The sequence below is a fragment of the Chenopodium album genome, chromosome 1 (assembly GCF_948465745.1).
Source record: "Chenopodium album chromosome 1, dcCheAlbu1.1, whole genome shotgun sequence".
NCBI classification, from domain to species: Eukaryota; Viridiplantae; Streptophyta; class Magnoliopsida; order Caryophyllales; family Amaranthaceae; genus Chenopodium; species Chenopodium album.
Window position 1 is genome coordinate 66301474 of NC_137834.1, and position 25064 is coordinate 66326537.

Here is a 25064-nt window from a genome sequence, read left to right on the forward strand (position 1 = left end):
TACACAACTTTCTTACTCAATTCAACATTATCAAACTCGAACCTCACAAGCTAATGCTTCACTAACTACAAGGGTTGGTAGAATATAGGCCGATAGATATGTAATATGGCTAAGTCAAGAAAGGGTAAATAAGGCTCAAATTGGTTAGCAAGAGGGTGAATGTAAAAATGAAAACCAAATTTGTAACAAAACACAAAGAAAACAAAGAAAAATGAGAAGAAATGCCCTCTTCCTCCTCTAGAGTTATATGGTCACGATCTTGGGAGCTAGACGCCAACAAAAAGATAAAGACATGCATAGTTAAGGATCCTAAGTGCCGCTCACAAGAATGATGAAGGATAGAACAAATGACGCTCACACGGGATAAGAAATAGAGCAAATACTAACCAAGGGAATCCTATTCACTACGGAGAGTAACACCATCTTACCACTTTCCCGTGAACTAGGGGTTCAAACGTCCTCAAAAGTTCTAAACCGGGCTATCTTAGCTTACAATGTGTCTAACTCAACCCAAAGCATTCTCAAATCATGCAAACCCTCATCAATTAGGAAGATAAGCATTCAAAGACACATCGAGGCAAACCAATTTAAAAGAGTGAGAAAATTACACATAAAAAATCATTTCAAATTGTCATAATTATGCTTGTAACACAAAAAGGGGAAAACAAAACAAAAGAAAGAGGAAGAAATAAAAAAGGTTCACATACGAGGCATATAATTCAATTAAATCCTAATCGTCATACAAGTGATCGTTCGATAACAACATCAACGATCTCAGGTTCCATAGAACCAAAAACAAACATCCTCGAACCATTCAACTTCTTCCTAAGCTAAACCTAAGCTAAACACCCAAGGAAAAAGAAAATAAAACAGAGGAAAGGTCTCACCAAATGCCGGTTGATATGAAGACAAGATAAATTATGCAATCTCATCGGAGGGGGCTCGAATTGCCCTTTGACTTCCTTTATCTCCATTTTCAAGCTTCAAAAGTAAGCCAAAATGAAAGAAACGACTGAGATGAAACAAAAATAAAATAAAAAGTTAAAAATCAAAGAAAGAAAATAAGAATTTAAACAAAATGAAGAAATAGAAATAAAATAAAATAAACTAAAAGAAATTTGGATTAAGGGAAGTTTGGACTATCGGGAGTTTGGATTTTTCCTCATGGGAGCACCATCACCTACACAAACTCTTGAAAATTCATTAGCAAAAACTTATCAAAATCACCCAGGGACATAATCATCACAATAAAGCAGATAAATCAACATCAAAACATGATAAAGCCAGCCGAACCATGAGAGCTCTACCACCTACAATGAAATCCCCCCCACACTAGCATGAAGACAAGCCTTCCCCCACACTATATAAAAAAAAAACATCCCTTTGCCTCTTACACACACCCCCCCCCCACACTAAAACAATGCACCGTCCGCGGTGCGCCAAATTAAAAACATTGGGAGGGGACAAAGGGGAGAAATAAAGAACAAGGGGGGCTAGTGGCCACTATGGCCGGCTTCTTCATCATCTCCATCATCCTCGGTGTCGTAAGAGAAACCGTTCTGAGGGATGTCGTGTGGGTCCTAACCACCAGAGTAACCCGGAGGCCAACCATAGTGACCTCGGAAGAGGTCTTGTTGCCAGTGAGGCAACGGGTCGAAAGGGGCAGGAAGCTGAAGAGCGGAAGGGTGGGTAGGGTCGACATATGGATTGTTGGGGTCACCCCGAAAATCGCTCCCCCCAGGGGCACGATAATCGTACCCGGTTTCCGTCAGGCATTCTACCCGGGGAACACCGTGGGAGGAGGGTCGTTGCCAATAGGGCCAAGTAGGTTGTGATCCCTGCCAACCAAGGACCGGACCTTGTTGGGGTGGCCAATAGGGGTATTTTACCAGGGGGGTGACCTCACCCCTATCCACGGCCGCACCATAAAGAGCTTGGGTTTTCATAAAGATACCCTGTTGGTTCTCCATTATGCTTTGCATGCCAAGTTGCAAGCTCATCATTTGTTGTTCAAGGCTACTCATGCCTTGATGATGTTGATGTTGTTGTTGCTGCTGTTGTTGTTGTTGTTGTTGTTGTTGTTGTTGCTGTTGTTGTTGTTGCTTTTGTTGCAGCTGTTGTTGTTGTTGTTGTTGTTGTTGTTGTTGCTGTTGTCCGACTTCCATATTCCTTAAGCCACATAGAGCAGTGGGTAGCACACCATTATCTCGCGGAATCTTCCATACATTCCTTGCATTCTGCTCCAGGAATGTACGGCTGGGGTATGGCAAGATACAATGGTGCTCTCGGTCAACTATCCAGGCATGAAAATTGTTAGCATCTGAAGTTCCTTGGAGGAACCCCGACCTTCTCATCTGATGTATGTCGATGAATAGATCTTTGTCGGCCCCAACTTGAGTGCACGAGGGGAAGAAGCGTTCATAGTTGAGCTTCTTGGCAATCCTTGTAATCATCCCAGCGAGGGCAATTTCTCCTGTCTTGTGGCCCGACTAGATTGCCTCGCAGCACAAGACGAACCAGTACCCCATATTGAGCCGCCCTTTCAATTCCTCCCTAGTGGAAACCCACAAAGTAAATAGCTCCTCATGCGAGAGCTTGCTCAAGTCTTGCTTGCTAAACACCGCAAACCCCAGAATGCGGTGTAGAATACGGAGCACAGGGTGGATAATATGGTTGGCCACCGAATACCTGGTGTTGAACTCTTCAAAGTCGATAATCGTTTGCCACCATCTAAATGCATTGTACTCAGGGAACAGGCTCAACGAAGGGGAAAGGAGGTCCGCATCAGGGTTCAAATCCAACAATACATTAATATCACTTAGAGTCATAGAGTGCCGGTTGTTGAACAGTTGAAAGGAAATTTGGAAGTCGTTCCCAAGAGGCTCTTTTTCAAAAGAGGCCAAGAATTCGAAGATGGGCTCCTTATAAGTTCGGTATTGATGTTTGAAGAACTCACTCATCCCCAAGTTATCAAGGAGCGACCTTATATAATCGTCAATCCCTAAAGCTCTCATGGAGCGTTGATCATAGTGTCGGGAGGGATTTAACTTTCGTCCGTGAAGTCGTTGAAGAACGTAGCATGGACCTTGTTCGAAAATCTAAATCTAGGGGGAACATTAGGTCCTTGAGCTTGAGTTTGTTGGGTACTCGGTTCTTCAACCGTTAACCTGGGCTCCTTTCCGCTCTTTCTTTTGCTCATTATGTTCAACCAATACAAAAAACCCAACCAAAAGGAGAACTACCTTTGAACTTAACCAACAATTGGAAAACAACAACAACAACCTAAGTCTCAACAATCTGCAAAAGGGTTAGTGCTAACAACTAACCATACAAATATAATTCCCAAGACAACAAGAATCAACAACAAAGCAGTCGATCAAAACACATTATGATAGCAAGCAATTCTCATGAAATTAGTTACATTATCAAACATACAAACACCAAATTTCTCAACTTAATTTCATGAAAATGGCTTCCAAAACAATAGTATTAACAACAATGTCCCCAAAATCACTAAATTTCACACTAATAACCAACAAATCCCTCACAAAGAAAACCAAAATCACATGCAATTCCCTCCAGCTAATTCATGTTTAATAACTAAAAATTTTGCATAAATAAGTGAAATTAAGTAATAAAATAGCAAAATTTAGAGTTATACCACTTTGTAGAAGCTTGAAAACCACTAAGACCCTCCATGAACACCACCTTCAATGAAGCTTGCAAACCATGAAAATGGGGGATTTTTGGGTATTTTGGAGAGAGAAAGTGGATGAATTTGTGAGTAGAGTGAAAGTTTTTGATGGATTTGAAAGAAAATCAATGGAATTTGTGAAAAATGGGTTAAATTTGAAGGTTAGGGTTTGGGTTTGTGAGGAGAGAGAAGAGAGCATAAAAAATGGGTTTCAAAAATATGAGAATGAAATCGGGAAGAAGAGGGTTAAAACCCGATTTTCCTGCTCTGCGCACCCGTACAGGTGAGCTGCGCGCCCGCATAGATGAGTTGCGCGCCCGCACAGAAGTCGCGCACTAGGTCGCACAAACTCTCTGTCTTGAATCTCAACTTTTGATTAAATCTGTGCGGGTTCTGATAGTGAACGCGCGCCCGCACAGAAACCTTGCGCGCCCGCACATAGATCGCACAACAAGTCGCGCAAACTTTCTGCCTCGAGCTTCAATTTGTGAATAAATCTTTGCGGGTTCTGACACTCCCTGCACGCCCGCACAGATCACACTGCGCGCCCGCACAGATGGCGCGCACAGGGTCGCACAGAGTAATTTCGATTTATTCTCACATCTTCGAAATAGAAAATCCTTGTTCCTTCTTCATCCAAACACCTATTAACCAAAAAGGTGAAAAAAAATAATCAAATTCAAATTCAAATTCAAAAATGAGAAAGTGAAATCGGAATATTCTAAAAAAAAGTTTAGAAAGGAGTTAGAAACTCGGGTTGCCTCCTATGAAGCGCTTCTTTATGAGGTCACTAGCTTGACCATGAGAAAAATTCTTCAAGTGGGAGGCTTGGGATCCAAAGGATCAAGCAATATACATTCGATGATACCAACTTCTTCCTTGCAAAAGTAATGCTTTAAACGATGACCATTAACCAGAAACTTGTTACCATCCGCATCTAACTCAAAGTAGCCATAAGGAGTAGTCTTTGAAATCACAAAAGGACCCGACCACTTTGATTTAAGTTTACCCGGAAACAAACGAAGCCTTAAGTTGTAAAAGAAAAACCTTGTCTCCAACTTTAAAGTTCTTGTTTCGAATATGTTGGTCATGCCACTTTTTAGTCTTCTCCTTATCTAACCTTGAGCTTTCATAAGCATCATCTCTAAGCTCTTCAAGTTCATTGAGCTTAAGCAATCTCTTCTCACCGGCCAACGATAAATCCATATTAAGCTCTTTGATGGCCCACCAAGCCTTGTATTCCAACTCAACCGGCAAGTGACAAGCCTTTCTATAGATCAACTTATAGGGGGTCGTGCCGATTGGAGTCTTGTAAGCCGTCCTTGGAGCCCATAGCGTGTCATCAAGTTTGAAAGACCAATCTTTTATTGATTTGTTCACCATCCTTTCAAGAAGATTTTTTATTTCACGATTCGAGACCTCCACTTGTCCTTGATTTTGAGGGTGGGAAGGTAATCCAACCTTGTGATGAACGCCATATCTCTTGAGGAGAGCTTCAAATTGCTTTTTGGCGAAATGGGGGCCTCCATCACTAATTAGCACCCTCGGAACTCCAAACCTAGGGAAGATGATCTTCTTTAGGAGCTTAAGCACAACCTTGTGATCATTGGTAGGTGAGGGTATGGCTTCAATCCATTTTGTCACATAATCGACCGCTACCAAGATATATTAATTCCCACAAGAAGAAATGAAAGGCCCTATAAAATCCACCCCCCCAAACATCGAAGGGTTCAACTTCTAAAACACTTTGTTGGGGCATTTCGTCCCTCTTGGTAATGCCTCCGCTCCTTTGACATCTATCACATTGCACAACGAATTGGTGGGCGTCTTTATGCATTGTCGGCCACCACAATAAGGATTGAGAGATTTTTGCCACTGTTTTGTCAACACCACCATGTCCTCCACATGGTAGTGAGTGGCAATGCTCAAGAACACCTTGAATTTCATGATCTGGAACACACTTCCGATAAAGGCCATCTCCACATTGCTTGAATAGGTATGGGTCATTCCAAAAGTATCTTCTCACCTCCTTGAAAAACTTCTTCTTTTGTTGAGAAGAGTACTCCGGGGGAACGACTCCACACGCAATATAGTTTGCTATATCCGCGTACCAAGGGGTAGAAGTTGACACCAAAGCCATGAGAGCCTCGAATCCTATCTCATCATTAATCGGTACATCCTCCTTGTTCTCAAATGGTAGCCTAGACAAATGATCCGCTACATAGTTCTCCGCTCCCTTCTTGTCCCTCATTTCCATGTGAAAGTCTTGGAGAGAGAGAACCCAACGGATCAAGCGAGGCTTTGCTTCTTTCTTGGTCATGAGATACCGCACCGCGATGTGATCCGTGTACACGATAACTTTTGAGCATATGAGAAAGGACCGAAACTTATCGAATGCAAACACTACCGCTAACATCTCTTTCTCCGTTGTTGTGTAATTCCTTTGAGCCTCATCTAGAGTCCGACTTGCGTAGTAGATGACACATGATTTTCCTTGTTTCTTTTGACCAAGAACGACACCTACTGCAAAGTCACTAGCATCGCACATTAGCTCAAAAGGCAAGCTCCAATCCGGAGCTTGCACAACGGGAGAAGAAATGAGAGCTTCCTTGAGCTTATGAAACGCCTCAAGGCAAGCCTCATTAAAGTAAAAAAAACAACCTCTTTTTTGAGTAATTCGGTCAAGGGTTTGGCGATTGAAGAAAAATCTTTGATAAACCTCCGGTAAAAACCGGCATGCCCAAGAAAAGCCCGTACCCCCGTGATGGAAGTAGGAGGGGGCAACTTTTCAATCACCGAAACCTTGGCTGGATCTACTTCAATGCCATTTTTTAAAACCTTATGGCCGAGGACAATGCCTCCTCAACCATAAAATGGCACTTTTACAATTTTAAAACCAAACTCGTCTCTTGACACCTTTTCAAAACTTTTTCAAGGTTAAAAAGACAAGCCACCAACAGTAAAATCATCCATGAAAACCTCAATTTCTTTTTCAAGCATCTCAGAGAAATGGAAGTCATGCATCTTTGAAAAGTAGAGTGAGCATTGCATAATCCGAATGGCATTCTTCGGTATGCAAATGTCCCATATGGACATGTGAAAGTAGTTTTCTCTTGATCACTTGGATGGATAGGGATTTGGAAAAATCCGGAATACCTATCCATGAAACAAAAGAAAGCATGGTTAGAAAGCCTTTCAAGCATTTGGTCCATGAAAGGGAGAGGAAAATGATCTTTCTTGGTATTTTTGTTCAATCTCCTATAATCAATGCACATTCTCCACCCGATCACCGTTCGGGTGGAGATTTCCTCTCCCTTTTCATCGTTGATTATGGTTATTCCACCCTTCTTGGGAACTACATGAACCGGGCTAACCCATTTTCTATCGGAAATAGCATAGATGATGCCCGCCTCACGTAGTTTCAAAATTTCTTTATTCATAACCTCTTGAAGGTTGGGGTTCAACCTTCTTTGAGGTTCAATGGAGGTTGAATGATCATCTTCAAGATGAATACGATGCATGCATAAATAAGGGCAAATACCTTTAATATCATCAATGCTATACCCTATCACATCCCTATATTTCCTTAAAACATCAAGAAGTTTTTCCAAATTAAGACCATCTAGGGTAGCATTGACAATAATAGGGTATTTTCCCTCCTTATCAAGAAAAGCATATTTCAAAGAAGGGGGAAGGGGTTTGAGTTCTACCTTGGGAGGAGGCTTAAAACTCTCCTCCAATTTCTTCTCCTTGGACTCAAGCTCGACCTCAACTTGTTGTTCAACTTCCTCCTTTGAGGATTCCTCCATTGCCATGACAAATTCTTTAGCCTCTTGAGAGTGGAACTCTTCTTTTCATGTAAGGGCTTCAATCATTGGATCTTGAGGCCTCATCACGACCCTCCCCAAGCGATCTAGCTCCTCATTCACAACATCAACTCTATAGAATTTTTCAACCATGGGGGTCTTGAGCAACTTCGAAAATTCAAAGACAACTTTTTCATTGGCCACTTCACAAGTGATGGTGTTGTTCTTGCAATTGATGACTGCCCCCAAAGTTTTAAGAGCTTCACGTCCCAAAATCAAAGGAGTGTTAACATCTTCCTCCATATCCATCACTACAAAGTCAAAAGGCACGTAGATGTGTCCCACTTGAATTGGAACATCCTCAAGCTCTCCACAAGGTAATTTCACCGATCGATCGGCCAATTGAATTGTCTTCCTTGTAGGGATCATCTCAATATTGAGTTTTTGAGCAATGGATAGAGGGATTAAACTAACACTTGCTCCAAGATCGGCTAAGGCGCCCCTAGCTTCCATGTTCCCAATATTCACCGGCAAAGTGAAACTTCCCGGGTCTTTTTCCTTCTTGGGCATCTTATGTTGGACAAGAGCACTCACTTGATGTGGAAGGGTGATAAGCTCATCATTGAGCTTCCTCTTGTCGGTGAGAATATCTTTGAGGAACTTGGAATAAGATGGCATTTGTGTCACAACTTCAAGAAAAGGGAGGTTGATATGCAAATTCTTCATGACACTAAGAAATTTTGTGAACTTGTCATTCAACTTTCTCTCTGCAAGCCGACCAGGAAAAGGAACCGGTCCATCAAGATTCCTAGCCTCACTAGGAATTGAAGTTGTCTTCTCATTGTCAGTCTTCTTCTTCTCCGAACCTCCTTCTATCTCATCACCTTTTTCTTTCTCATATCCCTTGTATTCATTCACGCTCTCCTCTCCTCCCTTCTTTTCCTCACTATCCCCTTCATTTGGTCCTTCATAGGAAGTTCCCGACTTAATGTGACCGCCTTGCATGTATCGGGTTTTGGATTGTGAGATGGGTTAGGTTGTGGTTCTCCGGTAGAGTAGATGGTGAATTAAAAGGAGTTCTCTCGGCCAATATAGCTAGTTGTGAATCAACCATCTTGTTGTGAGCTCTTATCTCTTGCATTTGTTGCCCAAAAGATTGCATTTGCGCATGCATGGCTTGAAGGAGTTGAGTTTGAGTTAGCTCCGCTTGAGGTGCTTGTTCTTGATGGTTTCTTTTAGGTGCTTGGGTTTGATTGTTGTATTGGTTGTTCCTTGGATAGCTTCCTCTTGGATTTTGGGGTTGAGATGGAGGTGGATTTTGATATTGAGGATTGGAGTTATAGGAAGGTTGAGCTTGTTGGTTCCATTGTTGAGGTTGAGGTACAAACCCGGGTGGTGGTTGTCTCCAAGCTACTACACCGCCGCTTCCTCTAAATCCCTCTTGCCTTGTGTTGTATGCCGCTACATGTTCGGGGCTTAAACCTCCACAATAGGATGTATCATGGTTCGTTCCTCCACAATTTTGACAAGAGAAAGAGTTAACTTGAGAAGAGCTTGCTCCACCACTTGAACTTGCATTCACACTCGTGTTCAATTTGGAAAGCCCTTTTGTTAGTTGATCAATTTGATGTTGTAATTGATCAACTTTCTCCAATTCGTAAATACCAACTCTCTTTGGAACGTTTCTTCTTTGCCCCCCCCCCAAGAGTAATTCTTTGCTACCTCTTCTATTGCGCCTTCAACTTGATTTTGAGGGATCTTGATTAATTGACCACCCGCCCCCACATCCAAATTGGCTCTTGACATGGGCTCCAATCCGTCGTAAAAGAACCGCATGAGCAACCCTTGATTGTACTCATGGTGGGGACATGCTTGCACCAACTCTTTGAATCTCTCCCATGATTCACCAAGACTTTCATCGGCCTCTTGCTCAAATGATGCAATTTTCCTTCTCATTTCGGCGGTCTTCTCTTCGGAGATAAAGCGCTTCAAGAACGCCTTTACAACCTCCCTCCATGTTGTGAGAGAGTTAGGCTTTACTTACTTTAGCCATTTCTTTGCTCGTCCGGTGAGAGATTGCCGGAAAAGGTGCATACGAATGTAGTCTTGACTCACTTCATTGGTTTGCATCATTGCGCACAATTCAAGGAATCGGTCCAAATGTTCAATATGGTCCTCACTTGCACTTCTGGAAAATTGCTCCGATTGGACCGTTCGAGTATATTGTGGATGGATTGAGAAGTTGGTTTCCGTGACGGGTAGCAAAATCCCTCCCGTGACCTCATAATCCTCTAGATTTCCGAACTCACGAAACAAGACATCATTCTCTTGTCCCGCCATTGATTTGCGTGGTGAACTTGAAGAGTAAGTATCACTCTCACTATCAACTATATCACCAAAACCTCTTCCCTCGTCTTGATAAAGCCTACGGACTTGTCTCAAGGTTCGGTTGATTTCGTGGTCAATTTGATGTGAGGGTGCTCCTTGAGACCTCCTAAGCATTCACCAAAGCTAAGCAAACAATTAGCAATGACAAGGACGATAAAACAAAAAAAAGACAAAAACAAAAAGAAAAGAAAGCAAGACTATAACAAAAGCAATAATAGACGCTAAACAAGCCGCCTCCCTGGCAACGGCGCCAAAATTTTATAAGGATTAGATAGGTCGATAAGCTACCACCCTAACAAAATTAATCATTTATAAAGCCTAAACCTACACTAAACTAGTTAGTGTATGCTAATTAGGATCATTCTCATGCATCCTATTAGACACAAGCAAATCAAGAGAATAAAGAAGCACAATACATGAAACTCCATTTTAACAACTCATTCTCATGCAATCATTAAAATAGAGGTGATCGTAATCTAGTTCAAATCATTTTCATGCATTTAAACTAGAAGACAATCAAATAAAGTGCAACAATAAATCTCAAGCCATTAAAAATCATGTCTTTCATCAATTTAAGGCATGTAATCAATCCAACTATCATCATTCATCCATCATTCAATGCATATCTTCAACCCCCTTCCCCTAGCTAAGAGTTTAGCCTAGAGAAGGGAGATTAAACATAATATCAAAAATAGAAATAAACACAAGAAACTCAAAACAAAACATGATTGAAATATATGAAATCAATAATAACTAGATAAACTAATAAGATAGACAAAAATAAGTAACAATAAAACCTATAAATAATATTAAAGGAAGGGAGAAGAGATTACTAAAGAAAGGATTAAAGAAAGATGAAAACTTGGATACTTGCTTGATTGATGGAAGATTAAAGCTTGAGCAAAGTTGAATACAATAAAACAAGCTTGAATAACAATCTATTTTCTCTCTCTAGATTAGGCTAATGTTCTATGGAATTAGTACTAAGTGTTTTCTATTACAAAGAGTCCCGTCTATATATATGTGGCTCCCCCCCAAAAGAAAGAGACTTGGACAACAAGGCGCAAATAAATCGGAAACCCAGCCGTGCGCACCCGCACAGATGAGCTGCGCGCCTGCACAAAATGTGTGTGCGCCCTCTCAGCGTAGTGCGCGGCTGCAACTTTGAGGGTACGGGGAAAATTAGCGCGCCCGCACATTAGTCCTGCGTGCTCGCGCATCAGGTGTGTGCGCCCGCACACAAGTCGCGCATAAGGTCGCGCAAACTCTCTGGTTAGGCTCTATTTTTTCAGTCTGGTTGTGCGGGTTTTGACAGGGTTGTGCGCCCGCACAGCCTCACATGTGCGCCCGCACAGTACCCTGCGCACAACAGTTAGCTTGGCTTCTTGATATCCTCTTTCTTTTGGCACATAATACCTACAAAACCAAAGCATGGAAATCAAAATAAAAACAAAGCGAGAAGACTAAGAGAAGGGAAGATAAGGGAGAAAAGGAAGGAGGAAGCAAAACTAAGTAAAAATGCTTAGAAAAAGGGCCAAACAAGCGCAAATGAGGGGAGAATCCTTAGAGAAAAAGGATAAAAGAGTGGCATAAATGCCACTCATCAATAAACACATTAAACAGAGATTTAACATAAAAGAAGAACGGTTAGTTTCCTAAGCACTTAGATAAATCACTTTTCCTTTATTGTTTAAATAACTTTAATTCAATAAATAGTGTTTTTTGATCACTTTAAACAAACTTTTAAATAATTAATTCACATAGTATTCTTTTTTTAATCAAGAATAGAATTTGATAATTAATTTTTGTTTTTTCTGTTAAGACAAGGTGAATATTGTTTATTTTGTTCTTTACACGAATATTGATTAAACAATGAATAATGACTTTTGCAATGTAATTCTTACATGATTAATGCTTGTAAAAAAAATCAACTAACTTAGTCTTTAGGTATCATGTTGTATATACTGTTTCCTAATGAAATTGTGAAAAAGGAAGAGCTAGTAGAGGTCGTACTAGGGTTAGAATAGCGATTCCTCCCTAAAAGGAACGTTATTTTAGTACCCTCGCTCCGGAACTCATTTATGGTTTATGTAGACCACTTTACGCATGGGTAAACTTACGATTCGTGCTAATTATTCCATGAACTCCACACGGAAGAAAGCCATGAACAATGTTTATGAGTTTTCCTAAAACTCATTGGCGACTCCTACTTGTTTCTTACAAAATAGCGTGATGAGAGTATCATTTCTAATTCAAGGTCTTCCAAACAATAAGGAATTCAAATCCTTATACACCCTACCAAATGAAAAGTCTTAGGCTTTTAAATTTCCATGGGCATCTAAGTAGTGACCCCCTACGATTGGATAACCCTCCTTACACCAAGCTACGCCCACATATACAACCAATGCAAGCCCCACGCACGACTTAACCATTGCAAGCCATAAGGCGGCTTCCATGGTGCCGCAAAGTGTAGACATTTACTTTTGGCTTCCTGTCACGACAGGAAGTGCAATGATGATAAATAAAACCATTTTCCTATTAGATTGAAGTGGAGAATGGTTATGGATAACTAGTTAAGCCACAAAACACAAAAACTAACCCAAACTAAAAAAACAAAGCTAAACAAGGTCCAATCAACTAAATCCGATAAATATTAGGCTTGAGCCCGTGCTTTACACCCAATAATGACGGATTTAGGAGCGCCTAGGTTAAATTTTAATGCTACCGCAAGAAAATCCGCGCGCATCTCAATCAGTCGTGCTGGGCAGGCGCGCGCAACTAATTCAGTTGAGCGCGACCCTCAAAGAAACCTCTAGAGATGCGCTCACGGAAGATTCAGAATTTTACGAAAATATAGAATCGAATCTTACCATAATGTCGCGCGCAAGACACTTAGTTGCGCTGCCCATAGCATCGCAACCCAATCACTTGTGATGGGATATGCCCCGCGCAACTAATCCTGTTGCGCGCGACACCTGTTGCGGCAGAATGTTCAAAACCCTAATTCTACCCATTCCCTATAAATAGAGGCTTAATCCGAGGCTTAAACACACAAAAAAATAACCTAAAACTCTGACAGAATACTTGTGAACTTGTGCTACCTAACCCCTGTTGTCCTAAACACTCACCCCTTGATATTTTGTTACTACGGTTGGGGTTCCCCAACAAGAAGGTGTCCATAAGTGTTCTAAACGGAGATCTAGCAAAGAGAAGTGGTAATTCCAGAGCACTTAGCTAAATCATATTTATTTTCTTGTTTAATAGAATCTTAATTAATAAATTAGTGTTGTTTGATCACCTTAAAAGGACTAATTAATTATTTCCACATAGTATCATGCGTTAAATAAAGATTAGAATAAGATAATTAATTGTTGGTTGATCACTTTAGCCAAGGCGAATACTGTTTATTTTCTTGTCCTTTTCACGAAATTGAATAAATAAAGAATAACGACATTGCAATGTAATTACTACGTTAATTAACGTGTGTAAATGAAATCAACTAACTTAGTTTTAGGTATCGCGTTTCATATATTGTTTGGTAATGAAATTGCAAAAAACGAAGAGCTAGTAGAGGCCTTACTAGGGCTAGAATAGCGATTCCTCCCTAAGAGGAATGTTATTTTAGTACCCTCGCTCCCGAACTCATTTGTGGTTTATGTAGACCAATTCGGGCATGGATAAACTTAAAATTTGTGCTAATTATTCCATGAACTCCACATGGAAGAAAGGCATGAACGAGGTTTATGAGTTTTCCTAAAACTCATTGGCGACTCCTACTTATTTCTTACAAAAAAGCATGATGAGAGTATCATTTCTAATTCAAGGTCTCACAAATAATCAGGAATTCAAATCTTAATACACCCTAACAAGTGTAAAGTCCTAGGCTTTTAATTAAATGGCCATAAGCATCTAAGGAAGGACCCCCTACGATGGGATCACCCTCCTTACAGTGGCGACTCCGCCGGGGACTTAGAGGTTACATTATTAGTTCTTAGTTAGGGTCCAAGGTTTCTAACACTAGGTTGCCTATGGGTTGTAACGAGAATTAAGTTGGATAATCTCTACTTAGAGAGCAAGACTTGAATCCATAATATCTTCCTTTTGCGCAAAAGTAAAAACCAAACAAGCAACATTGCATCATGCATTAGTATAACAAACTTTAACCATTGGGGATTGGCTCATTGATTAGGGGTCACCAATGCTAAGCTTTTATCCCGAAATCAATAACAATCATCCCACCCATATCACCAACAAAATGTTCGGAGGATGATGTCATGATGAGTCAACACGTTGAGTGATTGATTTGTGCATCGCTTCTTAAGATATGCTTTATGTGCTTATGTTACTATTTGCAACGTGTTAGGATAGTCTTCTTTTTCTATTTCTCTTTTTTTTAGTTTGGTCTAGGTTCCCAATTACGAAGTAGTTTCTTTGTAATTTTGAGTCATATTCAAAGGGTAACATAAAAATAAAAAAACAAATAAAAAAAAAAGAAAAAAAAATTTACAAAAAAAAAGAAGCGCTCGAATAAAAAAAATATAAAAAAAATAAATCCTACGAGCAGGTGGCGTGCGCAAATTGATAAGTTGCGCGACCCCTACCAAAGCAAGAGATTTGGTTGCGCGCGCCCACTGTTACGAGTCAATTTGATTTCTCAAAAAGCAAGTTGACTCGTTCAAACAATACCTTCATTAGAGAATTGTTTAAGGGTGATGTTATCCGTTCAAATATATCTTGCGTCATTTCTTTTTCCCTTCTTCTAAACAAGCGTATCGATTTACATATCCTCTCGTACTTCCTTTAAGGCCGGTTCTCAAGCTTGGGAACGAAGAGTCCCGGGCGCTCGTATTCTACGTTTATCATCAAGTAATCCACCTCTTTCAAACCACCTTCCCTCGACAACTAGTCCCAGTCCAACAACAATGTCAACCATCGAACAACTCCAAGAAGAGATTTCTCGATTAAGAGAAGAAAAGGATCAAAAGGCCGAGGAAAGAAGAATTAAGAAACTTGAAAAAGCTGAAAAGAAAAATGCCGAGTCTCTAGCTTTGCAACGAAAGATGGAACAATTATCCGTTAAAGAAATGTCGTTAGAGAATCTTGTTTTTCGTTCAACCATGGGGAACAAGTACTTTGACGCAGAAAAGTTTGATCCTCCCTCAGGACTTGCTTTGCCAGAAAAGTTCATAGCTACGGACTTGCCAATATTTAAGGTGACCAATAATCCACAAAACCACTTAATGTGTTTTACTGGCACCATGGCATTAAAGGGAGTTGATCCTATGCTTTATTCATTGACTTTCCCTTTATCTTTAGACCCAACCGCGAGAGAGTGGTACTATGGATTAGATCCGAAATTTAAAACAACATGGGAGAATGTAGTTTCGGCTTTCATTACCCAATATGAGAGTAACGTAGAGTTCAAATCGACTCTACGTGAACTTGAAATGCTAAAGCAAGGCGACAATGAAGGTTTCCTTGCTTTCTATGGTAGATGGCAAGAAAAGGCGACCCACCTTGCCCAAAGGCCACCCGAACTCGAGTTGGTACAAAAATTCATCGACAACTATCATGAAAAGTACAACAAACATCTACGCTACCTTGGTTTAGACACTTTTCAAAAGGTCTATTAATTATTCTTTGGCTACTAGGATTGAAGATGATCTTGTTAAAGAGATAGCAAGTAGACCCCATTATCGTCATCAACCTAGGAATAACTACAAAAAGAGGAATGATAATACTTCATCCTCTATTGATGTATTTGCAACCACCACGTAATACAATAATACAAATTAATACAACAATAATGATCCTAGAAGGAGGTGGACAAGAGAAAGAAAATTTACACCATTTCCTGTAAGCTATAAAGAGTTTTTAGAAAAATTAAGCGAAAAAGGCTTACTTGCCACAATACTCATAGGGGCAACTAACAAAGTATGTGGACTATATCACACCTATAGAAAAACCTCTAGCCACAATACTCATAGGGGCAACTAACGAAGTATGTGGACTATGGGACGACGACTTTCAAGACTTATATGTCTCTAAGTATGCCACCATCCCACCTCCATCTTGTTTACAAAAGGAGACAAATAGAGCGCCTGATTGGGATCATTTCTTGAGGAAGTCACAAGACCTATCAAATCTCTCCTTAGATGAATAATAGCATAAAGCACAACTCATGGAACATCTTGAAATGGAGGCACATTTAAAGCCTCTAGAAGAAAGTTAGTTTGTGAGTCTTACAACTAATCCAAACGAAGTAGATCATCTAACTCGTTCTGGGCGAGTTTATCAAGCAACACCACAACCAAATGGATCTTTGACCATACAAAATCAAATTCAAGGTCAAATGCAAAACACAATACCAACTCCACTTGAGGTGGAAGATCAATTGGTTAAACAACTTCGCCAATCCAAGGCGAATGTTTGCATTTGAGAACTCTTAAGTACTTCTAAAGAACATAGGAATTCTCTTATGAATGCTCTAACGACCTTGTTTGTAAGCATAGACACGACCCCTCAAGATCTCGTTTGCTTGCTTACTAGCGAGAAATACGACAAATCAATCATTTTCACAAATGATGATTTTCCTTCAAAATACACAACCCACAAAAATGCATTAAACTTAACTGTAGGGTGCAAGGGATACAATATCCCTCTTAAATTAATTTGGTAGATAATAGGTCAGCTGTAAACGTATGCCCATTGCAAACTGCAAAATACTTAGGCCTTAATCAAGAAAAAGACTTTTAATCAACAACACAAAGTATTAGGGCCTACGACAACTCGAGAAGATCGGTGTGTGGAACTGTTAAACTACCAATTACCACAGGCCCAATTCAAAAGATGGTTGAATTCCATGTTATGGACATTAAACCTACATTCAACCTTCTACTTGGACGTCCTTGGATACATGATCTTGGAGCAATACCATCCTCACTTCATCAAATGATTAGGTTAAACTATCAAGGGCTTCCTATGACTATACATGCTTCTCCACTCAAAATAGCCATAAATGACCAATCACTTTTGGAAAAAAAAAACCCTGATAATGATGAAGAGGACATGTGGGGATTTGCCGCAGAGCCAATCTACACAATCAAAATGGAAGAAAGCCTTGAAGAGCCATTCAAGCTTGATCCATATTCCACCAAGATAGTAAACAACATCTTATTCAAGAGTAGTTACTTTTCCTAGGACGCCTTTGGGAATGGGAATGAAGAGATCCCTCTTACTTCCTATCCCAAAGAAAAGTTTCTCCTATGGATTGGGATATTAACCAACTAAAGAAGAACTAGAGTCTCACGATGCAAAAAACAAAACACGTAGAGACAATAACGAGAAAGGGATAATAACTTTACTCCTATCCTACCAACAACCGTACCCCTAAATGGACAATTTAATAGGGAGAGAGAAGATTACCCATGCTACGACTTTCTAGAACCATTAGGTCTGGAAGGAATCAAGAAGCCTGGATTCGAAATATTCTACGATTACTACTTCTTGAATGACGATCTTAAAATCTTTGAATCCAAACACCCAACTCCAGGGTGCTATGATGGGCAAGCGTTTAACTTGCTATTTGGACTAGAGGAAAATCATGTCGCTATAATGACCAATCAGAACGCCATTTTAGATGAAGCTTTTGACCCAATCTCGTTGATCACCCCTTCTAATGAAACCTTTGAGCATGGATGGAGGAAATCTTTCAAATGGACCAATCACAAAGGCGATAAACAGGAGATCATCACAGGCGAAGGGAAGATGTTTGAAGAATCAAATGATGAATCTAGCATAGACTCTAGGGAAGCTGAAAATTTAGGCCTTCTGGCCATTACTGAATCTTTATTTTCTAGTTCTAAGGACAATGATCCTAAAAAGGATTCTTCTCTTGATGTACTCTATTTTGAATTTAATAATATATGCTCTATTTCGAAGTATATGCCTTGTCTTGAATCTTTCAAATTCTGTAACAATCAATCTAATAAGGATGATGACATTAATAAATTGGTTGAACTAATTAATGAATGAGAACATAAGAACCCTGTCATTGAAGAAACTGAAATAGTCAATATAAGAACCAATGAAAAAAAAGAGAAATCAAAATTGGCTTAACTCTAAATCCGGAAGAGTGATCGACCCTCATATCGACGCTCAAAGAATTCAAAGGCGTGTTCACTTGGTCAACAAGGACATGCCTGGAATAGATAGGGAAATTGCGGAACATACCATTTCCTTGAACCCTACCTCTAAATTAGTAAAACAAAAACTTCAACGAATGAAACCTGATGTCGCATTAAAAATAAAAGAAGAACTACAAAAACAATTGGACGCAGGTTTCATTCGCGTATGTAATTACCCAGAATGGGTGGAAAACATCGTCCTAATCCCAAAAAAGGATGGACGAGTTTGCATGTGTGTCGATTTTAGGGACCTTAATAAGGCTAGCCCTAAACCCGATTTTCCTTTACCACATATTGATATATTGGTAGATAAAACGGCTGAACATGCGATGTTATCCTTTATGGATTGATACACAGGTTACAACCAAATTTTAATGGAAAAAGAAGATGAAGAAAAGACATGCTTTATTACCCCTTGGGGTACATATTGCTACACAATGCCATTTGGTTTAAAAAATGCAGGAGCTACGTACCAAAGAACGACTACGACTCTCTTGCACGATATGATGCATAAAGAAATAGAATTGTATGTGGATGATTTGATAATAAAGTCCAAAGATATAATTTGACATATAAAAGCTTTACGCAAATTTTTCGCTCGCATAAAAGAATACAAAATGCGATTGAATCCACAAAAATACGCCTTCGGAGTAACTTCTGGCAAGTTACTCGGGTACATAGTAAGCACATGTACGTGGTATAAAGATCGATCCCTCTAAAATAAAGGCAATAGTTGACATGCCTCCCCCTTAAACAGAAAAAGATAATAGGCGGTTCCTTGGCAAACTACAATACATTAGTCGATTTACCAACAAATTGACTATGACTTGTGAGCCAATATTTAAAAAACTATAAAAAAAAAAAGGAAAAACATGAATGGGACGATCAATACCAAAAGGCCATTGAAAAATCAAAGATTATCTCAAAATTCCACCAATTTTAGCACCACCAGTACCCAAACTACCTCTTAGGCTAGACAACACAGTTTTAGACAAGACCACAGGCTCCTTGTTAACAAAAGAGGTAGAAAAAGTCGAGCGTGCAATATATTACATAAGTAAAAAGTTTATTAAATATGAAACAAAATATAGCACCTTAGAAATTATATGCTAAAAAATTACGACATTATATGCTACCACACACCACACATGTAATTTCTCAACAAAATCCGATAAAGTATTTGTTTGAACAACCAGCTATGCAAGGAAGGATATCCAAGTGGTTGGTGATGTTGGCCGAATTCGAGCTAAAATATATTCTTGAAAAGTCAATGAAAGGAAAAGTGATTTCCGATTTTCTAACCCAACATCCAATTCAAACAAGTCATGTAGAAACTACTCATTTTCCGGATGAAGAGATTCTCGTGACACAAGATGATAAATAGGTAATTTACTTCGACGGTGCGTCCAATCAAAAAGGATGTGGCGTAGGAGTGTTACTCATAAGTCCAGAGGGAGAACATACTCCAATCTCTGTCAAATTACACTTTGAGGTTACTAATAATGTCGCGGAATGTGAAGCGTGCATTATTGGATTAGAAGCAGCAGCTAGCATATGTGTGCAAAACTTAGAGGTATATGAAGATTCTTGTTTGATTATAAATCATATATTAAAAAAATGAAAAATAATGAACTCCACAATGATATTATACCAAGCACACCTAGAGAAACTCATCGAGCATTTTGAACATATTAATTTTAAATATCTCCTAAGGGATGACAATAAATTTGCCGATGCGCTAGCAAAATTAGCCTCAATGATTAACATTCAAGATCACTTTAATATGATGCCATTATGCGTTGATAGAACAGAAGAACCAGCATATTGCAACGCAATAAAGGAAATAAATGACATCGAAAGAGATAATCCTTGGTATGATCATATCCTCCAATATATTACCCATGGAACATAACCTGAAAATACTTCATCGAAAGACCAACAAGCCTTAAGAACACTGGCGGCACAATACGGTCTAGTAAATGGTCAATTATGCAAAAAAGGACCTAATGGTCAAAGCTTATCGTGTATAGACCAACCTGAATCCACACGCCTTATGGAAGATACTCACAAAGGTGTCTGTGGACCTCACATGAATGGTAAAATGCTTGCAAAAATAATTTCTCGACAAGGGTATTGTTGGTGCACTATGGAACATGATTGCATACAATATGTCAAAAAATTTCTAGAGTGTCAAATTTCACTGATTTACAACACCTTCCACCATCCGAACTATACAAACTCACTTCCCCTTGGTCTTTTTCAACTTGGGGATTTCGACATAATTGGTAAAATTTCTCCAACAGGAGCAGGAGGGCACGAGTATGTATTAATAGCCATTGATTACTTTACCAAGTTGATTGAGGATGCTTCTTACGTGAATATCACTTCTAAACATGTCGCAAAGTTTCTCGAACGAAACATATTTTGTAGATATGGAGTTCCACATGAACTAATTAGTGATCAAGGATCTCACTTCAAAGCTGAAGTCGAGACCCTCTTAACTCGTTATAAAGTAAAACATCATCAATCATCTCCATATAGACCTCAAATAAATGGAGCTGTAGAATTAGCAAATAAAAACATAACAATCATCATTAAGAAAATGGCAAAAAATTATAAAGACTAGCCGAATAAACTACTTTTTGCATTGTGGGGTTATAGAACGTCCATACGAACATCAATAGGGGTAACTCCATACTACATAGTTTTTTGGAATGGATGTAGTTCAACCAATCGAACTGGAAATACCAGCCCTACGCATCGTACTCAAAAGTAAGCTACCCGAAGCTGAATGGGTGAGAGTAAGGTATGAAGAGCTTTTATTCCTCGATGAACGACATTTAAGAGCTTTGCATCATGTACAAGTCTACCAAAGACGCATTGCGCGTCTTTTTAACAAAAGGGTAAAACCTAGAAATATAAAAGAAGGTGACTTTGTACTAAAGGAGGTTAGAGGTCCACCAACCAATCCAAGAGGGAAATTCAAGCCTAATTGGATAGGTCCCTACCGCGTAATTAAAATCCTATCAAGAGGAGCCGTCAGATTAATTGATATTGCAGGAGATGAAATTCGCCAATGAATAAACATTGATCGACTTAAAAAATATTACATATGAAACCCGAATAAACTGGTTTATTTATTAAATAAATCATTTTTAGCATTCAATCGAATGATTCTAAGTGTTATGCACTTTACCGAATAACACGCCAAAACACATCACTTTTGGGGGGTAATTTAAAATAATAGACCATTCTAAGTGTTCAGATTTTTTCGAACATCACGCTTGAAAAAGTTTCGACTTTTACTTGCGACAAAAAGAGGGTGTTTCTTGAATATAACATATACTCGGAAAATAAAAAAAATTAAACTTTGATTTGAATTTTTTTTCTTCAACAAAGTTTGATTAATTTTTTCATTTAATTTATATTCAAGAGATTAATTAAAAATAAAAAATATTATATAATGAATATATTTTTTTAAAAAAAAGAAGAACTACGCAAAGACCTGATTTCGTATTACTAATACGTAGGCAATCTATATGATTCGGTCATATCAAAATAAAAAATATAAAGCTCATTTTTATTTCACTTAAAATCCAAAAGAGAGAGACATTATTGAATTAGATAGTAAATGACAAAAGCAAAAAAAAAAAAACATAGCAGTGATTACACTTTATTCAAATTAAACTAATGATAAAATTGTGTAACACTCTAAGGTTTTACTATGTCCTCGATTGTCAAGGATAATGGAGGAGTAGTTTCCATCGCAGTATTTTAAGAAGCCTTGGAGCTTTCCCCTATACTCTTCTTTTTCACCCAAACATTTTTCTTCAATTTAGGGATTGGGGCCTTTGCAACCTGTTTTCCTTTCCTTTTGACAATTGGAGCTTTCTTGCGATATTTGGTGAAGGTTCTTTGATTTTCACACCTTGTTGCGCAGGTTTAGAGAGAGGTTTTCTTTTTGTTTCCTTTGAACGAGCCTTAGGGGATGAGAGGTCTAATTTTCTTCTCACTCCTTTGTTTTGGCCACTAGGAGGAGTAGTAGTAGCCGAATGCATCAAAGGCTTAGGTGGATTGCGTGCTGTGGCGGCTTGAAGTTGAGATCGAGACTTGTTTAATTCGCCCTTATCCCCCGCATTCATCAAAGCTTTGTAAAAGGAAGATAATACAATACTTGCGGTAGGATTATGTACTACTCATCTAGGAAGACTTGACCAATATTCCATCCAACAAGGAATTCGTTCATGTTTGAAGATCACATCTTTAGGGGCATCACAGTATTGCGGGGGAGTAATTTGTTTCATCCCGTATTGTCTCATTACCCTGCAAGGAAAGATATAAGTAGTACTAGATAGGCCTGGAAGCCTAATATAATGGCAATTAACACTATTTCCAACCAAACTACTTATGTTCAACCAAGGAATCACAAACCGTATGTTGGGAACCCCGTGACAGAAAAACGAAGTCCATTCTTCTTCATTCTTGTGCTTATAAAGGATTCGACGTCCAGGGAATTTTCTCACTCCATTAGCCTCTAAGTTTTGTGGCTGATCAACAATTCGCAAACGCTCCATGAGCAAAACCTAAAAAAAAAATAAAAAAATTAGTTTGCGATTTTACACAAGCAGGTTGCGCACGCATCAAAATAAGTCGTGTGCGCCAACAGCACGCAGCGCAGAAGATTGCGCTGGTCATGCCAGTGCAACTTCATGACTTGCGCTGAAATACGATGAAAAAAAAACGTACGTGTAATAGGAGTGGACTTCCCGTGAAACCGTTTTCGTTAGGGTCTCCCCTAAGGCGATTCAAGCATAGAACGGTTTCCGCCAAAGCCAAAGGAGCGGATGAATGACATCCCTCTATTTTCTCTACTATGGACACCATGGAATAATCTCCATACTCTTTGCCTGTCCTAAGCAAACTATTAACAACAAGACAATAACATAAAGCATGAATTTTAAAGCGTTGTTTAGTCATGTTGTCACGAGGGGCGACGAAGTGTTCAATAAATTGGATCAAATTTACGCCTTCTTCAGTTCCAATGTTAGTCATACCATTGTCAGACAAATCAAAAAGTCTTTGGAATATAGGTTTGGGATCCAACAAGGTAGGCGCATAGGTCACAGGGAGAGTATTTATAGGGAAGCCTGGCAAGGCCTCAAACTCACTAGGAAGTGGGACAATCTCGTTCCCTTTAAACAAGAAAAGATGATGGTTAGAGTCCCAATGGTTGACGGCGGCATGAAGAAAATCAAACTTAATCGCTAGCTGCATATAATTTAATAGAGGGTCTAGGTGGTAAATTTCGAAAGCTAGTTTGTCCTCGATTGAGAGTGAAGTAACCCATTGTTTCAAACGTTGTTCAAAGGTTTTCACTATTGTTCAAATAAAAAAAAAAGAGAGAATTTAGAGAGATTAATTCTTTTTGGTTCCTTATGATATTACTAAACGAATGAATGCGAGATACTTAAAAGCCTACACGAAATAATGCTTAAATAGACCCAAGAGGGGAAAAACTTTGGCAATTTTCGCTCGAATGAAAGTTCACCAGGAGGTGTCGCGCGCAACTCATAAGTTGCGCGTGACAGTCGCGCACAACTCCTACAGTAGCGCGCGTTCGCTCTACTGCGACATGTAAGTTAGGATTATTTCCGTATTTTGGAATACATAATGACGGAATCTCACGAGATCTTAAGAAAAATCATACGCTTACCTTTTACTAACCCTTGTGTCCTTTTCCTTGTTTTTCTTATTTTCTTTTTTATTTCCTTTGCATTTTTCCTTTCTTTTTCCTATTCTCCTTCCTTTGTTATAAAAGTGTACACATGGAAACATAAGAAAATGACATATACAAAATACCGTGTCATATGTACAACAAAAAAAAATATATATTTGTTTCCTAATAAAAAAATGTGTGTACAAAGGAGGTCAGGATGCTCGGCGACTCCTACACGGCTGCTTCACATCTTGCAAAATCCGAACGAAGATTAATACATAAAATGTGTGATAACTTCATTAAAAGAAAAATAAATATATATTAAACTTATCGCGACCATCCGATGATCACGGCATGACAAAGTGATGAGAGCTCTCCGATAAGCAGCTCGGAAAGCGCGCAAAGTCCTCACCATGCCGTTCACAGTCTCTCGCGGAACCTGTTCCAAAATACAAGGACAGTTAGCAAAAAAATGTATATGAAAAATATATATATAAATACATATGCATAAGGAACATACCGACTCAACCGTCTCAGGAACAAACAGTATCCCCTCCTCATCCTCCGCTGCTGGAAGGATCTCACGAATTACCGACCCAACGACATCGGTATATGTGATCTCCGCTTTAGGAGGCACCTAACCATTTAGCTCAACCCGCTGAAAATAAATACAATAAAAGGGAAGTTCCGAAAAAATAAATAACAAAAGAGAGTTAAAATACTAACCGGAACAAAAGATGGGATAAGAGTCAGCCTGGATGCAATGAAAGTCCGATACAATGCATCCGGCATCAGCAGCAGCTCCGCTGGATAACCTAGGATCGCCTAAGATCGATCCCCGGTAGACAGCAAATCCGGACGTAACATCTAGATCGGAGGATCCACTGGAACCCTAGGCTCCTCATATGCAGGCTTCCAGAGAACACGCTCGCCTAAAAACCAAGCGTCTGTCCTTTGGAAGACTTGAAGTCCCTAATAAAGGGCCCGGAAACGCCAACGAATCATGCCAGCCAGGACAGCCTCAGGAACTCTGACGATCAACGTCCAAGGATGGAGATCGATCTATAAACACAACCACATGAAAAATCATTAGAAAATAAATAAAAATCAAATGATGCACATGTAGTTAGAATACTCATCGACGCACGAGTCGCCGGAAGGATCCTCTAGCGAAAGTCGCCGGATAAAGAGGGTCGTCTCATCTTAATCGTGACCAATCAATGGCCGATAGGATAACGAGCAGCCCCAAGCGTCCTGGCGGCTACGAAAGACAG

At 39.4% G+C, this 25064-nt stretch overlaps 1 non-coding gene across 1 annotated transcript; it reads left to right on the forward strand.

Moving 5' to 3' along the window:
• The first annotated feature begins 9351 nt into the window (after positions 1-9351).
• LOC145565128 (small nucleolar RNA R71) lies at positions 9352-9459 on the forward strand. Its single transcript, XR_014094972.1, has one exon. It is a non-coding gene; the product is annotated as a small nucleolar RNA R71 (small nucleolar RNA).
• The last annotated feature ends 15605 nt before the right edge of the window (positions 9460-25064 follow it).